Source organism: Ranitomeya variabilis, chromosome 3 (assembly GCF_051348905.1).
Source record: "Ranitomeya variabilis isolate aRanVar5 chromosome 3, aRanVar5.hap1, whole genome shotgun sequence".
Taxonomy (NCBI): Eukaryota; Metazoa; Chordata; class Amphibia; order Anura; family Dendrobatidae; genus Ranitomeya; species Ranitomeya variabilis.
This window is the reverse complement of record NC_135234.1, coordinates 660352448-660370516: the sequence shown is the minus strand read 5'-3', so window position 1 is coordinate 660370516 and position 18069 is coordinate 660352448. Positions and strand designations below refer to the sequence as shown.

At 45.3% G+C, this 18069-nt stretch overlaps 1 protein-coding gene across 1 annotated transcript in view; it reads left to right on the top strand.

The window, feature by feature from the left end:
- Window positions 1-18069, top strand: part of LOC143816889 (fidgetin-like) — a 151506-nt gene that overhangs the window by 106449 nt on the left and 26988 nt on the right. The window contains exon 2 of the mRNA XM_077297840.1: window positions 3671-3795. The gene's annotated coding sequence lies outside the window, so the exon portion shown is untranslated. The remainder of the gene's footprint in view (window positions 1-3670; window positions 3796-18069) is intronic.

The window sequence follows — 18069 nt, the reverse complement described above, 5'->3', positions numbered from 1 at the left end:
CTGACGTTCAGAGTCTATCACCTGTTCTGAAATGCATGTTCTCGGCAAGTTGTGCACTGCCAGCCCATATATTTTTGACTACGTATACGTCAACCAGCTGCCATATGGATAATCATTCTGTTCTCCATGTTAACCCATTCTCTATTATAGATCTATTGTGTTATATTGTTAGTAGTAATCCTTGTGGAAACCACTGGATTCCTCAGTAGTGAAACTTTAAAACTTACATGAAATATTAATAAATTGCCTATTCATTTTTTTTTCAATGCATGTGAAATTTTGACTGTGATTTCAAAAGTTGCTATGTTGCTGACATATTACATTGTAATCTGCCTTCATTAAGGGATGCAATATATTATAATACTAGCTGTACTACCCGGCTTCGCCCGGGTTAATGACTGCTGTTAGCAGTCATAGCAAAATAGAATGTGTTAACAATAATTTATTCTGCACGCAAAAACCACAAAACAAATAGATAGAAATGTAATTATTAAAAGGCAAAAACTAAGCTAATAGAAGAATTTCACAACATATATTAGCTTTGTTATACTGAGAATGTCTTTGTTGCCTATATTAACCAATCAGAGCTCAGGTTAATTAACTGTAGCAAAATAGAAGCTGAGCTGTGATTGGTTGCTATTGGCAGCCTGATAAATCCCCGGCCAACAGGAAGCCCTCCCCCCTGGCAGTATATATTAGCTCACACATACACATAATAGACAGGTCATGTGACTGACAGCTGCCGTATTTCCTATATGGTACATTTGTTGCTCTTGTAGTTTGTCTGCTTATTAATCAGATTTTTATTTTTGAAGGACAATACCAGACTTGTGTGTGTTTTAGGGCGAGTTTCATGTGTCAAGTTGTGTGTGTTGAGTTGCGTGTGGTGACATGCGTGTAGCAACATTTTGTGTGTCGAGTTGCATGTGACAGGTTAGTGTAGCAAGTTGTGTGCAGCAAGATTTGTGCATGGCGAGTTTTGCACGTGGCGAGTTTTATGTGTGGTGCGTTTTGAGTATGTGCAAGTTTTTTGTGAGGCAACTTTTGCATGTGGTGCAACTTTTGTACATGTGGCAATTTTTCTGTGTGTGCAAGTTTTGCATGAGGTGAGTTTTCCATGAGGTGAGTTTTGCACGTGTGGCGAGTTTTGCGTGAGCCTAGTTTTGCATATGGCGAGTTTTGCATGTAGCGAGTTTTGCGCTTTGCGAGTTTTGAGTGGTGACTTTTGTGTTTCGACTTTTATGTGGCGAGGTTGGTGTGTGTGTGGTGAAATGTGTGCTGAGGGTCGTATATGTGTTCAAGCACGTGTTTAAGTCCTCATTGTTCACATCTGGCAGCTGTCAATTTTCCTCCAACACTTTTCCCTTCACTTTTTCCCCATTATGTAGATAGGGGCAAAATTGTTTGGTGAATTGGAACGTGCGGGGTTAAAATTTCACCTCACAACATAGCCTATGACGCTCTCGGGGTCCAGACGTGTGACTGTGCAAAATTTTGTGGCTGTAGCTGTGACGGTGCAGATGCCAATCCCGGACATACACACATACATACATACACACATTCAGCTTTATATATTAGATATACCTGTATGTAATCTCCTGTATATAGTATATACCTGTGTGTCATCTCACCTATATATAGTATATATCTGTGTGTCATCTCCTCCTGTATATAGTATATACCTGTATGTCATCTCCTCCTATACATAGCATATACCTGTATGTCATCTCCTCCTGTATATACTATATACCTGTAGGTAATCTGCTCCTGTATATAGTATATACCTGTGTGTCATCTCCTCCTGTATATAGTATATACCTGTATGTCATCTCCTCCTGTATGTAGTATGTACCTGTATGTCATCTCCTCCTCTATATAGTATATACCTGTGTGTCATCTCTCCTGTATATAGTATATATCTGTGTGTCATCTCCTCCTGTATATAGTATATACCTGTGTGTCATCTCCCCTGTAAATAGTATATACCTGTGTGTCATCTCCTCCTGTATATAGTATATAGCTGTATGTCATCTCCTCCTGTATTAGCCCTCGTTCACACGTTATTTGGTCAGTATTTTTACCTCAGTATTTGTAAGCTAAAATGGCAGCCTGATAAATCCCCAGCCAACAGGAAGCCCTCCCCCTGGCAGTATATATTAGCTCACACATACACATAATAGACTGGTCATGTGACTGACAGCTGCCGGATTCCTATATGGTACATTTGTTGCTCTTGTAGTTTGTCTGCTTATTAATCAGATTTTTATTTTTGAAGGATAATACCAGACTTGTGTGTTTTTTAGGGTGAGTTTCGTGTGTCAAGTTGTGTGTGTTGAGTTGCGTGTGGCGACATGCATGTAGGGACTTTTGTGAGATGAGTTTTGTGTGGCGACATGCGTGTAGCAACTTTTTGTGTATCGAGTTGCATGTGACAGGTTAGTGTAGCAAGTTGTGTGCAGCAAGTTTTGCGCATGGCGAGTTTTGCGCGTGACGAGTTTTGCGCGTGCTGCCTTTTGAGTATGTGCAAGTTTTGTGTGAGGCAACTTTTGCATGTGTTGCAACTTTTGTGCATGTGGCAATTTTTCTGCGTGTGGCAATTTTTCTGCGTGTGCAAGTTTTGCGTGTGGCAAGTTTTCCATGAGGTGAGTTTTGCACGTGTGGTGAGTTTTGCATGTGGAGAATTTTGCGCGTGGCGAGTTTTGAGCGGCGACTTTTGTGTTTCTACTTTTATGTGGCGAGGTTGGTGTATGTGTGGTGAAATGTGCGCTGAGGGTGGTATATGTGTTCGAGCACGTGGTAGTGTGTGGCGCATTTTGTGTGTGTGTTCATATCCCCGTGGTGGTGTGGTGATTATCCCATGTTGGGGCCCCACCTTAGCAACTGTACAGTATATACTCTTTGGCGCCATCGCTGTCATTCTTTAAGTCCCCCTTGTTCACATCTGGCAGCTGTTAATTTGCCTCCAACACTTTTCCTTTCATTTTTTCCCCATTATGTAGATAGGGGCAAAATTGTTTGGTGAATTGGAAAGCGCGGGGTTAAAATTTCACCTCACAACATAGCTTTGACGCTCTCAGGGTCCAGACGTGTGACTGTGCAAAATTTTGTGCCTGTAGCTGCGACGCCTCCAACACTTTTCCTTTCACTTTTTCCCCATTATGTAGATAGGGGCAAAATTGTTTGGTGAATTGGAAAGCGCGGGGTTAAACTTTCACCTCACAACATAGCCTATGACGCTCTCGGGGTCCAGACGTGTGACTGTGCAAAATTTTGTGGCTGTAGCTGCGACGGTTCAGATGCCAATCCCGGACATACATACATACATACATACACACACACATACACACATTCAGCTTTATATATTAGATTTTCACAGCCATGATAAGCAGTAAATGGTCCAAACAGTCACACTTGATGTGGTTCACATGAGCCTGAGTTAAAGTGTCAATCATTTCTTGATTTTGAAGGCTGTGTTTTCCTGTATCTGTCACACTGGGGACACAACAGGCTGTGTGTGCATTGCAATTAATCCATTTACTCTTAATTACAGCAGTTTGGCAGTTGACTTTGGTTGCTAAATTTGGACATTCATCCCTATTTAACTATGACTATATGTTTCTCTTAAATATAATTCATCATATTGAATTTTTCTCATATTTTCTGATTTTAGCCACATTTAGGACAATCCAGCAATCCTGCCACCAGAACTGTGAATCCATATGTTTGTATGTAACAAAGTGACTCTTCCTACTTGGGCATCATTGTTTTGGAGCATGAATCGCCGTGGATTACAAAGTGAGTAGTTGGTACCAATAGTAATATGCATATTGATTTGAAGTATACAGTGGGGCAAAAAAGTATTTAGTCATTCAGCAATAGTGCAAGTTCCACCACTTAAAAAGATGAGAGGCGTCTGTAATTTACATCATAGGTAGACCTCAACTATGGGAGACAAACTGAGAAAAAAAAATCCAGAAAATCACATTGTCTGGTTTTTTATCATTTTATTTGCATATTATGGTGGAAAATAAGTATTTGGTCAGAAACAAAATTTCATCTCAATACTTTGTAATATATCCTTTGTTGGCAATGACAGAGGTCAAACGTTTTCTGTAAGTCTTCACAAGGTTGCCACACACTGTTGTTGGTATGTTGGCCCATTCCTCCATGCAGATCTCCTCTAGAGCAGTGATGTTTTTGGCTTTTCGCTTGGCAACACGGACTTTCAACTCCCTCCAAAGGTTTTCTATAGGGTTGAGATCTGGAGCCTGGCTAGGCCACTCCAGGACCTTGAAATGCTTCTTACGAAGCCACTCCTTCGTTGCCCTGGCGGTGTGCTTTGGATCATTGTCATGTTGAAAGACCCAGCCACGTTTCATCTTCAATGCCCTTGCTGATGGAAGGAGGTTTGCACTCAAAATCTCACGATACATGGCCCCATTCATTCTTTCATGTACCCGGATCAGTCGTCCTGGCCACTTTGCAGAGAAACAGCCCCAAAGCATGATGTTTCCACCACCATGCTTTACAGTAGGTATGGTGTTTGATGGATGCAACTCAGTATTCTTTTTCCTCCAAAAACGACAAGTTGTGTTTCTACCAAACAGTTCCAGTTTGGTTTCATCAGACCATAGGACATTCTCCCAAAACTCCTCTGGATCATCCAAATGCTCTCTAGCAAACTTCAGACGGGCCCGGACATGTACTGGCTTAAGCAGTGGGACACGTCTGGCACTGCAGGATCTGAGTCCATGGTGGCGTAGTGTGTTACTTATGGTAGGCCTTGTTACATTGGTCCCAGCTCTCTGCAGTTCATTCACTAGGTCCCCCCGCGTGGTTCTGGGATTTTTGCTCACCGTTCTTGTGATCATTCTGACCCCACGGGGTGGGTTTTTGCGTGGAGCCCCAGATCGGGGGAGATTATCAGTGGTCTTGAATGTCTTCCATTTTCTAATTATTGCTCCCACTGTTGATTTCTTCACTCCAAGCTGGTTGGCTATTGCAGATTCAGTCTTCCCAGCCTGGTGCAGGGCTACAATTTTGTTTCTGGTGTCCTTTGACAGCTCTTTGGTCTTCACCATAGTGGAGTTTGGAGTCAGACTGTTTGAGGGTGTGCACAGGTGTCTTTCTATACTGATAACAAGTTTAAACAGGTGCCATTACTACAGGAAATGAGTGGAGGAAAGAGGAGACTCTTAAAGAAGAAGTTACAGGTCTGTGAGAGCCAGAAATCTTGATTGTTTGTTTCTGACCAAATACTTATTTTCCACCATAATATGCAAATAAAATGATAAAAAAACAGACAATGTGATTTTCTGGATTTTTTTTTCTCAGTTTGTCTCCCATAGTTGAGGTCTACGTATGATGTAAATTACAGACGCCTCTCATCTTTTTAAGTGGTGGAACTTGCACTATTGCTGAATGACTAAATACTTTTTTGCCCCACTGTATATACACACATAATAAAAATGATGAAGACAGCACTCCTTTTTAGAAAGAATATGATGGTTTAATAGCTGTAGTGCAGCGGGGTTGGTGCAGTGCGATGGTGCAGTGCGATAGACAGGGACCTCAGAAAGTTCAACATAAACAGTGTCTTTATTTTCAAACTCACATACAGGATATCCTCCGGATCGCAGCTGGGTTTCCACAAATACAGTCCGTGTTCAGAACCCGTTGCTGTTGACAGTGACACCGCCATGTCGCTTGGGTGCATCAGCCGAATTGAGTTCCCTGTCTCTGTGTTATCTCCACACAGACCTGGGTTGCACAGAGCCTCCTGCTCTGCAGCTTGCAAACTATAAAACTGACACACCCTAAACAAAACTGACAGACTTTAAATGGAATCGTGGCCATAGAGCCACTTCCAAAACCCAGCGGGGAGAGAGGGATTTGCCCCACTACCAAACCTGCAAATCCCTTTAAAAATAAAATCCCATGACAGGTTTTCCTAAAAATCTGACTGGGTCAACTACATGGACCCAATCCACTCTTTCTTTTATTTTTCCTTGTGATTCACAGGCGTTCTGCTGTGAACACAAGGCACTCCAGCGGGTCTAATAAGACTCTGTCCGCATCCTTGGGGACACATATTGACCCTCGCATATGATCCCCCCTCTGTTCAAACTTGTAGGGTTGCTCCAATGTGGAGTTTACTCTTTGCCACATGGGGTTTTTTTGCCTTCCTCTGGGTCAACATGTTAGGGCATGTTAGGTTAGGCTATGGGTTGAACTAGATGGACTTAAAGTCTTCCTTCAACCTTATTAACTATGTTACTATGTTACTTATCATCATACAGGGTGCCTGTGACAGGGCATCCGCATTTCCTTGCACCTTCCCTGCACAATGTTCCACAGTGAAATTAAAGTTTTGCAGCGACAGGAACCATCTGGTGACTCGAGCATTCCTCTCTTTGGCATTTCTCATCCAGAGCAAGAGTGAATGATCTGTCACCAAGTAAAACAGTCGACCGAGCAAATAATAGCGTAGGGACTCCAAGGCCCACTTAATAGCCAAGCACGCCTTCTCCACTACGCTGTAATTTTTCTTGGCTGGGGTGAGTTTCTTACTCAGGTAGGTGACCTTTTGCTCCTGTCCGTTCACCTCCTGTGACAGGACCACTTCTAGGCCGACATTAGATGCATCCGTCTGCACGACAAAGACTTTCTTGCAGTTGGGGCTAATAAGGATGGGCTGTCCACACAGCACCAAATTGACTGGTATGCTTCCTCCACCTAAGGCTGGAGTCACACTAGCGTATGGCATCCGATGCGAGAGCATCGGATGAGATATGTTAATGACCCTCGGCTCCTGCTATGCTGCGAGCGGGAGCCGAGCGTCATGTGTCTGTGCTCCGAGCCTCTCGCAGAGAGCGGATCAGAGCACAGCTGCAGAGGAGGCGGAGAAATGAATTTCTCCATCTCCTCCATTGTCGGGGTCAGCGTATATCGCACATCACTTGGATGATATCCGAATTATGTGCATTGTCTCACTCGCACCCATAGGCTTATATGGGTGCGAGAGAGCCGAGACGCAGCCGAGTGTCGGTGGCAATCGCAGCATGCTGCAATTTCACTCGCACACTGAAAATGGCCGAGAAAAAACCCGGTAATGTGAGCTGCTCCATAGATGAATACTGGTCCGAGTGCTATGCGATTAATTATCGCATAGCACTTATCCGTATTCAACGGTAATGTGACTCCGGCCTTAGGGTTCCATCGGACCATGACCGACATCTTTGCCTTTAAGAGATCGGTTAGGGGTGTTATTCTCCCCGGGAAGTTAGATATGAACCTTCGGTAGTACCCAGTGATGCTGAGGGGCGTTCTTACGTGTTTGGTAGTAACAGGCTGGCCAGTTCTGTATGGCCTCGATTTTATTTATTTAGTGTTTGATAACCCCACGGCCGATCACATACCCTAAGTACTGGGCTTCCTTGAGCCCAATCACACATTTTTGGGATTCGCTGTCATGCCCATGGATCTGAATTTACTACCGCTTCTACCCGGGACAAAAATAAAAGCCCTTGACAGGTGTTCCTAAAAATCTGACTGGGTCAACTACTTGGACCCAATACACTCTTTCTTTTATTTTGCATTGTTATTCACAAGTGTTCTGCTGTTAACTCAAGGCGCTCCAGCTGGTTTAATAAGACTCCATCCACATCCTGGGGGACACATATTGACCCTCACATATGATCCCCCACACTGCCTCACATAGCCCATGTAGGCTTGGTAGAGGCTCATATGGGCTATTAAACCACCATATTTTTTTCTAAAAAAACGAGTGCTGTCTTCATAATTTTTATACTATATTGAGGAACTGACACACATACACTATCCTATACATGCCAATATTAACAATAAACCTCTAAAAATGCAAACAGCCATTTGATTATTTCATTTTGGAAAAATATTTTGGCCAAATACACAATTAGACGTGCATGGTTTGTGTCATGTCTGATTAAACTTATTACCCACAAAATGTACCCTGTTCAGTAATCCCATTTCACAGATTGTATTGTCATTTAAAATGTCTGTCAAGCAGAAGACCTACTGCTAACATGGGCACAGCTGCCTCCCACAGAGATATGGAGTCCAGGATGGTGTCTATTTCTTGACAGAACAGTCAAATATTTGCAGCCTGAATTTTGTTTTGCCCATTGCATAGAGATATGAGTTGATGGGTTATATCAAGTCCTTCTGTCCCACATACTGGTGATTTACCAAGACTCTCCTTATATAGCTTTTAGGAGAACCTGGAACAAAAGACTAGTTTAGGACGCTGTTGAATAGATTAACAAGATTTCCATAATTAGGGGCCGCTTGGAACAATGGAATTCACCCCTCCCCATCTTTTAGTGCTCCTTTGTCTTCAGCAGTGGATAATGGATGAGCAGCCAGGGTGGGAATCCGAGATGCCATTTGGCCACTGAGCAGGCATTTTCTCACACTGCCAGGGCCACGCATTTAAACATCTGGCCTATTCCAAAACTCATTCACTTTTCTTTTCATCTTGGGTCTTGCAGCTCTTCATCCACCTGTCAGGCTGCTGTTCTGTTGCATTTCATTTTTCCCTTTTGCTTATATGCATGAAATACTGCTAATGGCTGTAAACACAGCAGCTAAACAATCACCATCGATCCAAAGTAGATATTACTAAGCTTGTCATGGCCTAGGCCAAAAACATAACTAAGAAAATATAAAGCTGCACTCTCAATTGTTTAGAATGGTACAGCTAGAAAATTGGAACGGCATTATTGCCATATTGAAATTTTGAAGAATTGGAAATGCAAAATTTGCTACAGTAAAATTTGCAGTAAAAAGAAGGTACTTAGCACACAGATTGGCCAATGTATATGAGCCCAAATGCAGTGTCAATGTGTACCTTATAGTTGGGTCCCTGACCTGATAAGACACCTCTCCTGGACTAAAAAGTCTATAATATATGGGGCAGGAAGGAACCAGCTAGTTAAAACCACCTTAATCTGCTTGAATTGGACATGGGAGTGCCCATGTCACATGAGTTTGCTATAAACAGAAAAGGACTGACCAGCACATCCCTACACATCCCTTGCATTTCCAATTTTTCAAAATTTCACATGTATGTGCAGCGCCCCAGAGTCCTGGTCGTTGCAGTACTGTTGCTCCGCCGCTAAGGGGGGCTATGGTACGTCTGATGGCACTGAAGGAGTTCATCTGACCAGGTATCACAGACACCAATACATTTCACAGTCTGGCCTCCAGGGGGAGCTAAGGGTTCTATTTATTAGGCCACTCCTCACAATCTGGTAAAACTGGGGGTTAGGCAGGAAGTTAGATGAGAAAGCTGACTGGGTTGGAACCAGGCAACACCTTGTGGCAGAGGGTGTTGTAGGGGAAGATTCAGAGGGGTCCCTGTCAGGGGTGGGATCCTGACAGAGGCCTAGCGACCAGAGAGAACGTTACGGGACCGCGCCTGCACGATATAGCGGCGGTACCCCAAGAAAGGACAAGAAGCGAGGTTTATTGTGCTGAGTGAGAAACGAGATCAACGCAACAAGGAGAATACCAGTAGGAGTCGTGCTGTAAGACGAGGCAACATCCTATTGAGGCGCATAACCGGTGGCCGGAACGCCGAGGAAGTATAGAGCTCCAATCCAAACTTCAAACCTATGGCAGGACAGTCAGTTACAGGCGGGCTGTCTCACCCAGACCCAGGAAGACACAGGGGGGTAACAACAGGAGTGGGGCGACGCTGGAGTCCCGGAAGAGCTCCGAGCCTCCCCGTCAAACGGGTGCGTCCTAACCGTAAGATCAGGGGGAAGTAGAGGGAGAACATCAGAATCGAGTTGTGAGTTGTGAGGGAACACGAGAAACAGACACAACAGTTGTGGGGACTATCCCGTAAGCACAGCAGGGGAGGACCACAACACACAAGTGCAGGAAGGTAGGCACAGATTTCCACCTGCAAAGGGAACTCTGGAGGTGCCATCGGACCGGCCGGACTTGCGCAGCCCGGTTAACCGTATTCCGGATTGAGGACTCAGAAGCCTTCAGTAAAGAGGTAAAGAGACTGCAACCTGGTGTCCTCGTTATTTACCGCGACTGGCACTACACCGAACCATCACATCAGCACCATTCCACCACCTTTCATTGTGCGCCCCTCAGCAGGGTCACGGACCGGGCCTAGCCACCGTGACAACCCCAGAGCAGAGACTCCGAGGCCCGGTACCGGGTACCCCTCGGCCCCGCGGCAGTGGGGGCGCTGCAAATTTGGCATCATGAACAGGATCTACTTAAGCCTGAAGAATTGGGTCATGTGTGCCTTGGAACTGTGATTTATTATACTTGGACTGTGACTTATTGCAAAGACTGTGCTGTGCCACTTGCCGCCAAAATCCGCCGCCATTACAGCGCTGAGCAGAGCGCGGGAGAAGAAGAGGGGCGTGGAGTGGGCGTAGACGAGCTGGAGAGCGCGAAAGACAATGGCCGCCCAGTCTAAATATTTCTGCGTCCTGAGGACGTGCCCGTCAGCAGCCGAGGTCCGCCTCCTTATTCTCTTTGGAGGATGGAGACCATGGAGATGGGGCTGCCCACGAAAGAGACCGCGAGAAGAGGACCCTGGAGAGGAAGCGAAGATGGCGACGCCGGGAGCACCGCGTGGGAATGACCCGACTCAGCGAGAGGCTGCACAACCCGACACAGCCCCGGACACGCCATCGTTGCGGGAACTGACCCTTGCGGAGCTACCGATGGGCCGACTTCCCTGCCCACCGTCCGAAGAGTGTGTGGCTGCAGCCGAGGCCCGGCAGATAGCCTACCGCCTGGAGGCCGACGCCCGTGTGATCGCTCGGCTGGGTCAATCTACGGAGGTCCGCCTGTCTCCGGTGTCCCCCGCTTCTTTCATCCCGACCGCGGCGGAGTGCGAGCTGCAGGCACAGGGCCTGAGGATCCTGCCGGAGGCGGAACACCTGCAGCGCCTGATGACAGCGTGGCGGAACAGACCCTAACCGGCAGCCCAGGTCGATCTAACAAGCGTCGCAGAGACTCCACCGTCACACTGGGGTGTTGTGGTGTCCTTCAACTCCCGGAAGGGAAGGGGAGTTATCCAGGAGATCGGGGAGCCACTACAGGTCCGTGTCGACCGGGAGGAAGTGGAGCCCTGTGGAGGAAGGTTCGCTTGCGACCTGGAGCCTGGCGACGCAGTGACCTATACCCGGTGGAGGAGGGAGGCTGGCGAAACTGGCTGGATAGCTCGAGGCGTCCAGCGGTGCGTCGCCCTCCAGGCTGCTGCCGGAACGCCGGAGGACGAGCCTTCTGCAGGGAAAGTGCCGGAGCCCATCCCCACGGAACCTCAGGAGGTCCGGGTCCACCGCGTGCCTCTGGGTCGCGCTCGCCCACAGGCAAGGAGGGCATCCCGACGAGGGATCCTGTCATTGCTGGAGCCGGGACCGGCCCTTGCTGTACCAGCGAGACCCATTGGCCGGGTGAGGCCTGGAAGGAGACCACCCCCTGCACAGCCACAATCAGAGTAAGCAAGAATGCTTTATTGAATGTACATAGTTAATTGTTTTCACTGTTTTGCTGCTAAAACCCGTTTAGGGTTATTCTTAAAGGGATCCCTTTGTTGACCCGGGATCCCTATTGTTTTTGTTTGTTTTCTACCTTTTGCTCAGTTATCCAAAGACTGCCGAATCATGGACGGTGAATGATTCAAAAATTGATGTTGTAAATAGTTTGCACCTTCTTAAAGGTGCTCTCTACTGGTTTTACATAAAGAAAGGACACTTTGCGAAGATACTGTTTTTGAAAATGTTACTGGAGTCCTAATTGCGAACAGACTTGCAGCTTGAAAAGTTGCACTACCTCATAGAGACTTGGTCCCCTCTTAAAGGGGATGTTCATTGATAGTACTTAGAGAATGATGATGCTCTAAAAGAGAAAGTACTAATGCTGATATGTGAAAGTTGAATGTAACTAACTAGTTGATTGTAGGAAATGTTTAATGATGTTGATAGAAGAACGAGGACAGGAAGTGAACCCGTACGGGGTTAGTTAGTGAGTCCTCCTAGGAGCCATACAGAGATGGCTCAGTGATCTTGAACTGAAAGAAAAATGATATGTTCTATACTGTGTATAGTAGTGGAAGGACAGTAGGCCCGGGCGGAAAGGGGCGGTCCTGTACAGAAAGGAGAGGCAGTAGGTCTGGGGCAGTTAGGACAGGCGGTCCTGCAGACGTAAAGTAGGAGAATGCAAAAACGTTAAGTAGCCTTATAATGTCTTATAAGAAGGTCTTTAGTGGATTTAGCGAGTACGTCCTTAAAGGCAATGTTAAATTATTGTTCAAAGATTTTGCACTTAGTAGAATACCCGGTTGGGTAAGAAAAGTTATTTATAGTCTGTTATTGATAGTATTTAACCATGTTTGTAACGTTCAAGTGTCCTCACCTCCCATAAAGGGAAGCTCTGTTAAAAAGTTTACTAGTACTTGAATTTTCAAAATTGTATGTCTTTTTGCTGACATGTATTGTTGTTTTCTTCCCAGTCCAGGAGTACTGGATTTAACCAGGGGGGAGTGCAGCGCCCCAGAGTCCTGGTCGTTGCAGTACTGTTGCTCCGCCGCTAAGGGGGGCTTTGGTACATCTGATGGCACTGAAGGAGTTCATCTGACCAGGTATCACAGACACCAATACATTTCACAGTCTGGCCTCCAGGGGGAGCTAAGGGTTCTATTTATTAGGCCACTCCTCACAATCTGGTAAAACTGGGGGTTAGGCAGGAAGTTAGATGAGAAAGCTGACTGGGTTGGAACCAGGCAACACCTTGTGGCAGAGGGTGTGGTAGGGGAAGATTCAGAGGGGTCCCTGTCAGGGGTGGGATCCTGACAGAGGCCTAGCGACCAGAGAGAACGTTACGGACCGCGCCTGCGCGATATAGCGGCGGTACCCCAAGAAAGGACAAGAAGCGAGGTTTATTGTGCTGAGTGAGAAACTAGATCAACGCAACAAGGAGAATACCAGTAGGAGTCGTGCTGTAAGACGAGGCAACATCCTATTGAGGCGCATAACCGGTGGCCGGAACGCCGAGGAAGTATAGAGCTCCAAGCCAAACTTCAAACCTATGGCAGGACAGTCAGTTACAGGCGGGCTGTCTCACCCAGACCCAGGAAGACACAGGGGGGTAACAACAGGAGTGGGGCGACGCTGGAGTCCCGGAAGAGCTCCGAGCCTCCCCGTCAAACGGGTGCGTCCTAACCGTAAGATCAGGGGGACGTAGAGGGAGAACATCAGAATCGAGTTGTGAGGGAACACGAGAAACAGACACAACAGTTGTGGGGACTATCCCGTAAGCACAGCAGGGGAGGACCACAACACACAAGTGCAGGAAGGTAGGCACAGATTTCCACCTGCAAAGGGAACTCTGGAGGTGCCATCGGACCGGCCGGACTTGCGCAGCCCGGTTAACCGTATTCCGGATTGAGGACTCAGAAGCCTTCAGTAAAGAGGTAAAGAGACTGCAACCTGGTGTCCTCGTTATTTACCGTGACTGGCACTACACCGCACCATCACATCAGCACCATACCACCACCTTTCATTGTGCGCCCCTCAGCAGGGTCACGGACCGGGCCTAGCCACCGTGACAACCCCAGAGCAGAGACTCCGAGGCCCGGTACCGGGTACCCCTCGGCCCCGCGGCAGTGGGGGCGCTGCATATGTAATATAGAACTAAACCAAAGATCAATGGCAGTAATGCAGTTCCAATTTTCTAGATGTACCATTCTAAACAATTCAGAGTGCAGCTTTATATTTTCTTAGAATTGTTATGTTAGCTGGCACCTATTCACACTAATAGGGATGTGCTGGTCAGTCTTTTTCTGTTAGGCCAAAACATGTCCGTTTTGTTGCACTATGTGCTGCAATTTATTATGTTTCCCTAGCTTAGCTCTTGTAGTGTAAGCTTTGAGTATATTAGTGATCAATAAATGATTAGAAAGTGCATTTGCTGCTGTGTTACGATATGTGCACATGGCATCTTATTCAGGCAGATTCCACTAAAAAAAATGTAAAGAATTAATATATGTACTGCAATGTCAAAACAACATTGCTGTGAAAGTTTTCCTTCTTTTGCAACTTCTTTTAACCGCTTCAGGCTTCAAAAACCATGAAGTGGCTAAAAAGTTACCTGTACATTCTATAGGCAGTTTTCACTTGTAAGTCAACACTATTATGTATATAACATACATGACAATAGTCACTGGCGGCAAAGACACCGTAAAAACAATTACTAAGATGGCAAGGAAGACACTTCAGGGAAAACATGCAGTGTTCACATACCCTTAATGAGGTTACAGTATCACAACAAATTGTTATTCTACAATGCAGTGTCCATAATATTATATACACTTACTAATAAGGGCAAATATTTTTTTTCAAAGATTTTTAGGTTCTTCCCTAGAGATTGCCAGGGTCACACGACCGTATAAAAAAAGTCAATTTTATTCAGAAACCTCTGATATTTTGTTCTCACTTGTCATGTGCATGCAATCCATTTTCACTGCAGCAGCTATTAACAATTTACAAGACCATTTACAGTTTTCTATGTTCCAGAATTGCAATATATCGGTAAAAAAACAGTTATGGTACTATGGCGTACAATTTTTTTTACTTAAGCAGCCATAGACTTAAATGGGAAAGAGTCATCCAACACTCAGAAGACACTAGTGCATGCTGCTTTATTTTCATGCACAGATTCAATCAGTGAAAAAAATTGCTAATCTGCCCTGCCCCATTGAAAAACGTTGGTCTTAGTGCTGTCTGTTTTTTGACAAACAGAACCCGTGAACGGGCCCTTAGGGAGAATATGCTAGCCTACAGAGTTCCTAAAGAACTGTAAAAATAACTTATAGGTCTATGTGCCACCATACAGAGTCATCTTAAAAGACATTGCCATGCACATGAGCCCTGGAGGAACTTCATGCCATGTGGCATTATATTCATAACATTTATGAACTCATGGCACTTACAGTTGAAACCAGAAGTTTCCATACACAATACAAAAAACACACATATGTATGTTTTTCTCAATATCTGACATGAAATCAGAATAAACCTTTCCCGTTTTAGGTCAATTAGGATTACCATAATTATTAACCCCTTTCTGACATTGGACGTACTATCCCATCGAGGTGGGGTGGGCCCGTATGACCACCGACAGGATAGTACGTCCAGCGCGATCGGCCGCGCTCATGGGGGGAGCGCGGCCGATCGCGGCCGGGTATCAGCTGACTATCGCAGCTGACATCCAGCACTATGTGCCAGGAGCAGTCACGGACCGCCCCCGGCACATTAACCCCCGGCACACCGCGATCAAACATGATCGCGGTGTGCCGGCGGTACAGGGAAGCATCGTGCAGGGAGGGGGCTCCCTGTGTGCTTCCCTGAGACCCCCGGAGCAAAGCGATGTGATCGCATTGCTCCGAGGGTCTCTTACCTCCTCTCCCTGCAGTCCCCGGATCCAAAATGGCCGCGGCATCCAGGTCCTGCAGGGAGGGAGGTGGCTTACCGAGTGCCTGCTCAGAGCAAGCGCTTGGTAAGCCTGCAGCACTATAAGTCAGATCGCCGATCTGACAGAGTGCTGTGCAAACTTCTGTGATGTCCCCCCCTGGGACAAAGTAAAAATGTAAAAAAAAAAATTTCCACATGTGTAAAAAAAAAAAAAAAAAATCCTAAATAAAGAAAAAAAATATATATTATTCCCATAAATACATTTCTTTATCTAAATTAAAAAAAATACAATAAAAGTACACATATTTAGTATCGCCGCATCCGTAACGACCCAAGCTATAAAACTGTCCTACTAGTTAACCCCTTCAGTGAACACCGTAGGAAGAAAAAAAAAACCGAGGCAAAAAACAACGCTTTATTATCATACCGCCGAACAAAAAGTGGAATAACACGCGATCAAAAAGACAGATATAAATAACCATGGTACCGCTGAAAACGTCATCTTGTCCCGCAAAAAACGAGCCACCATACAGCATCATCAAAGAAAAAGTAAAAAAGCTATAGTCCTCAGAATAAAGCAATGCCAAAATAATTATTTCTATAAAATAGTTTTTATCGTATAAAAGCGCCAAAACATAAAAAAATGATATAAATGAGGTATCGCTGTAATCGTACTGACGCGAAGAATAAAACTGCTTTATCAATTTTACCAAACGTGGAACGGTATAAACGCCTCCCCCAAAAGAAATTAATGAATAGCTGTTTTTTTGTCATTCTGCCTCACAAAAATCGGAATAAAAAGCGATCAAAAACTGTCACATGTCCGAAAATGTTACCAATAAAAACGTCAACTCGTCCCGCAAAAAACAAGACCTCACATGACTCTGTGGACCAAAATATGGAAAAATTATAGGTCTCAAAATGTGGAGATGCAAAAACTTTTTTGCTATAAAAAGAGTCTTTTAGTGTGTGACGGCTGCCAATCATAAAAATCCGCTATAAAAAATGCTATAAAAGTAAATCAAACCCCCCTTCATCACCCCCCTAGTTAGGGAAAAATAATAAAAATTTAAAAAATGTATTTATTTCCATTTTCCCATTAGGGTTAGGGCTAGGGTTAGGGTTAGGGCTACGGTTATGGTTAGGGCTAGGGTTAGGGTTAGGGCTAGGGTTAGGGTTAGGGTTAGGGCTAGGGTTAGGGTTAGGGCTAGGGTTAGGGCTAGGGTTAGGGTTAGGGTTAGGGCTAGGGTTAGGGTTAGGGCTAGGGTTAGGGCTAGGGTTAGGGCTAGGGTTAGGGTTAGGGCTAGGGTTGGGGCTAGGGTTGGAGCTAAAGTTAGGGTTAGGGTTGGGGCTAAAGTTAGGGTTAGGGTTGGGGCTAAAGTTAGGGTTAGGGTTTGGATTACATTTACGGTTGGGATTAGGGTTGGGATTAGAGTTAGGGGTGTGTCAGGGTTAGGGGTGTGGTTAGGGTTACCGTTTGGATTAGGGTTAGGGGTGTGTTTGGTTTAGGGTTTCAGTTAGAATTGGGGAGTTTCCACTGTTTAGGCACATCAGGGGCTCTCCAAACGCGACATGGCATCCGATCTCAATTCCAGCCAATTCTGCATTGAAAAAGTAAAACAGTGCTCCTTCCCTTCCGAGCTTTCCCGTGCACCCAAACAAGGGTTTACCCCAACATATAGGGCATCAGCGTACTCGGGATAAATTGGACAACAACTTTTGGGGTCCAAGTTCTCTTGTTACCCTTGGGAAAATATAAATTTGGGGGGCTAAAAATCATTTTTGTGGAAAAAAAAAATGATTTTTTTATTTTCACGGCTCTGCGTTGTAAACTGTAGTGAAACACTTGGGGGTTCAAAGTTCTCACAACACATCTAGATAAGTTCCTTGGGAGGTCTAGTTTCCAATATGGGGTCACTTTTGGGGGTTTCTACTGTTTGGGTACATCAGGAGCTCTGCAAATGCAAAGTGACGCCTGCAAACCAATCCATCTAAGTCTGCATTCCAAATGGCGCTCCTTCCCTCCCGAGCTCTGCCATGCGCCCAAACAGTGGTTCCCCCCACATATGGGGTATCAGCGTACTCAGGACAAATTGGACAACAACTTTTTAGGTCCAATTTATCCTGTTACCCTTGCGAAAATACAAAACTGGGGGCTAAAAAATCATTTTTTGTGAAAAAATAAAAGAATTTTTATTTTCACGGCTCTGCGTTATAAACTGTAGTGAAACACTTGGGGGATCAAAACTCTCAAAACACATCTAGATAAGTTCCTTAGGGGGTCTACTTTCCAAAATGGTGTCACTTGTTGGGGGGTTTAATGTTTAGGCACATCAGGGGCTCTCCAAATGCAACATGGTGTCCCATCTCAATTCCAGTCAATTTTGCATTGAAAAGTCAAACGGCGTTCATTCCGTTCCGAGCTCTGCCATGCGCCCAAACAGTTGTTTACCCCCACATATCGGGTATCAGCGTACTCGGGACAAATTGCACAACAACTTTTGGGGTCCAATTTCTTCTCTTACCCTTGGGAAAATAAAAAATTGGGGGCGAAAAGATAATTATTGTGAAAAAATATGATTTT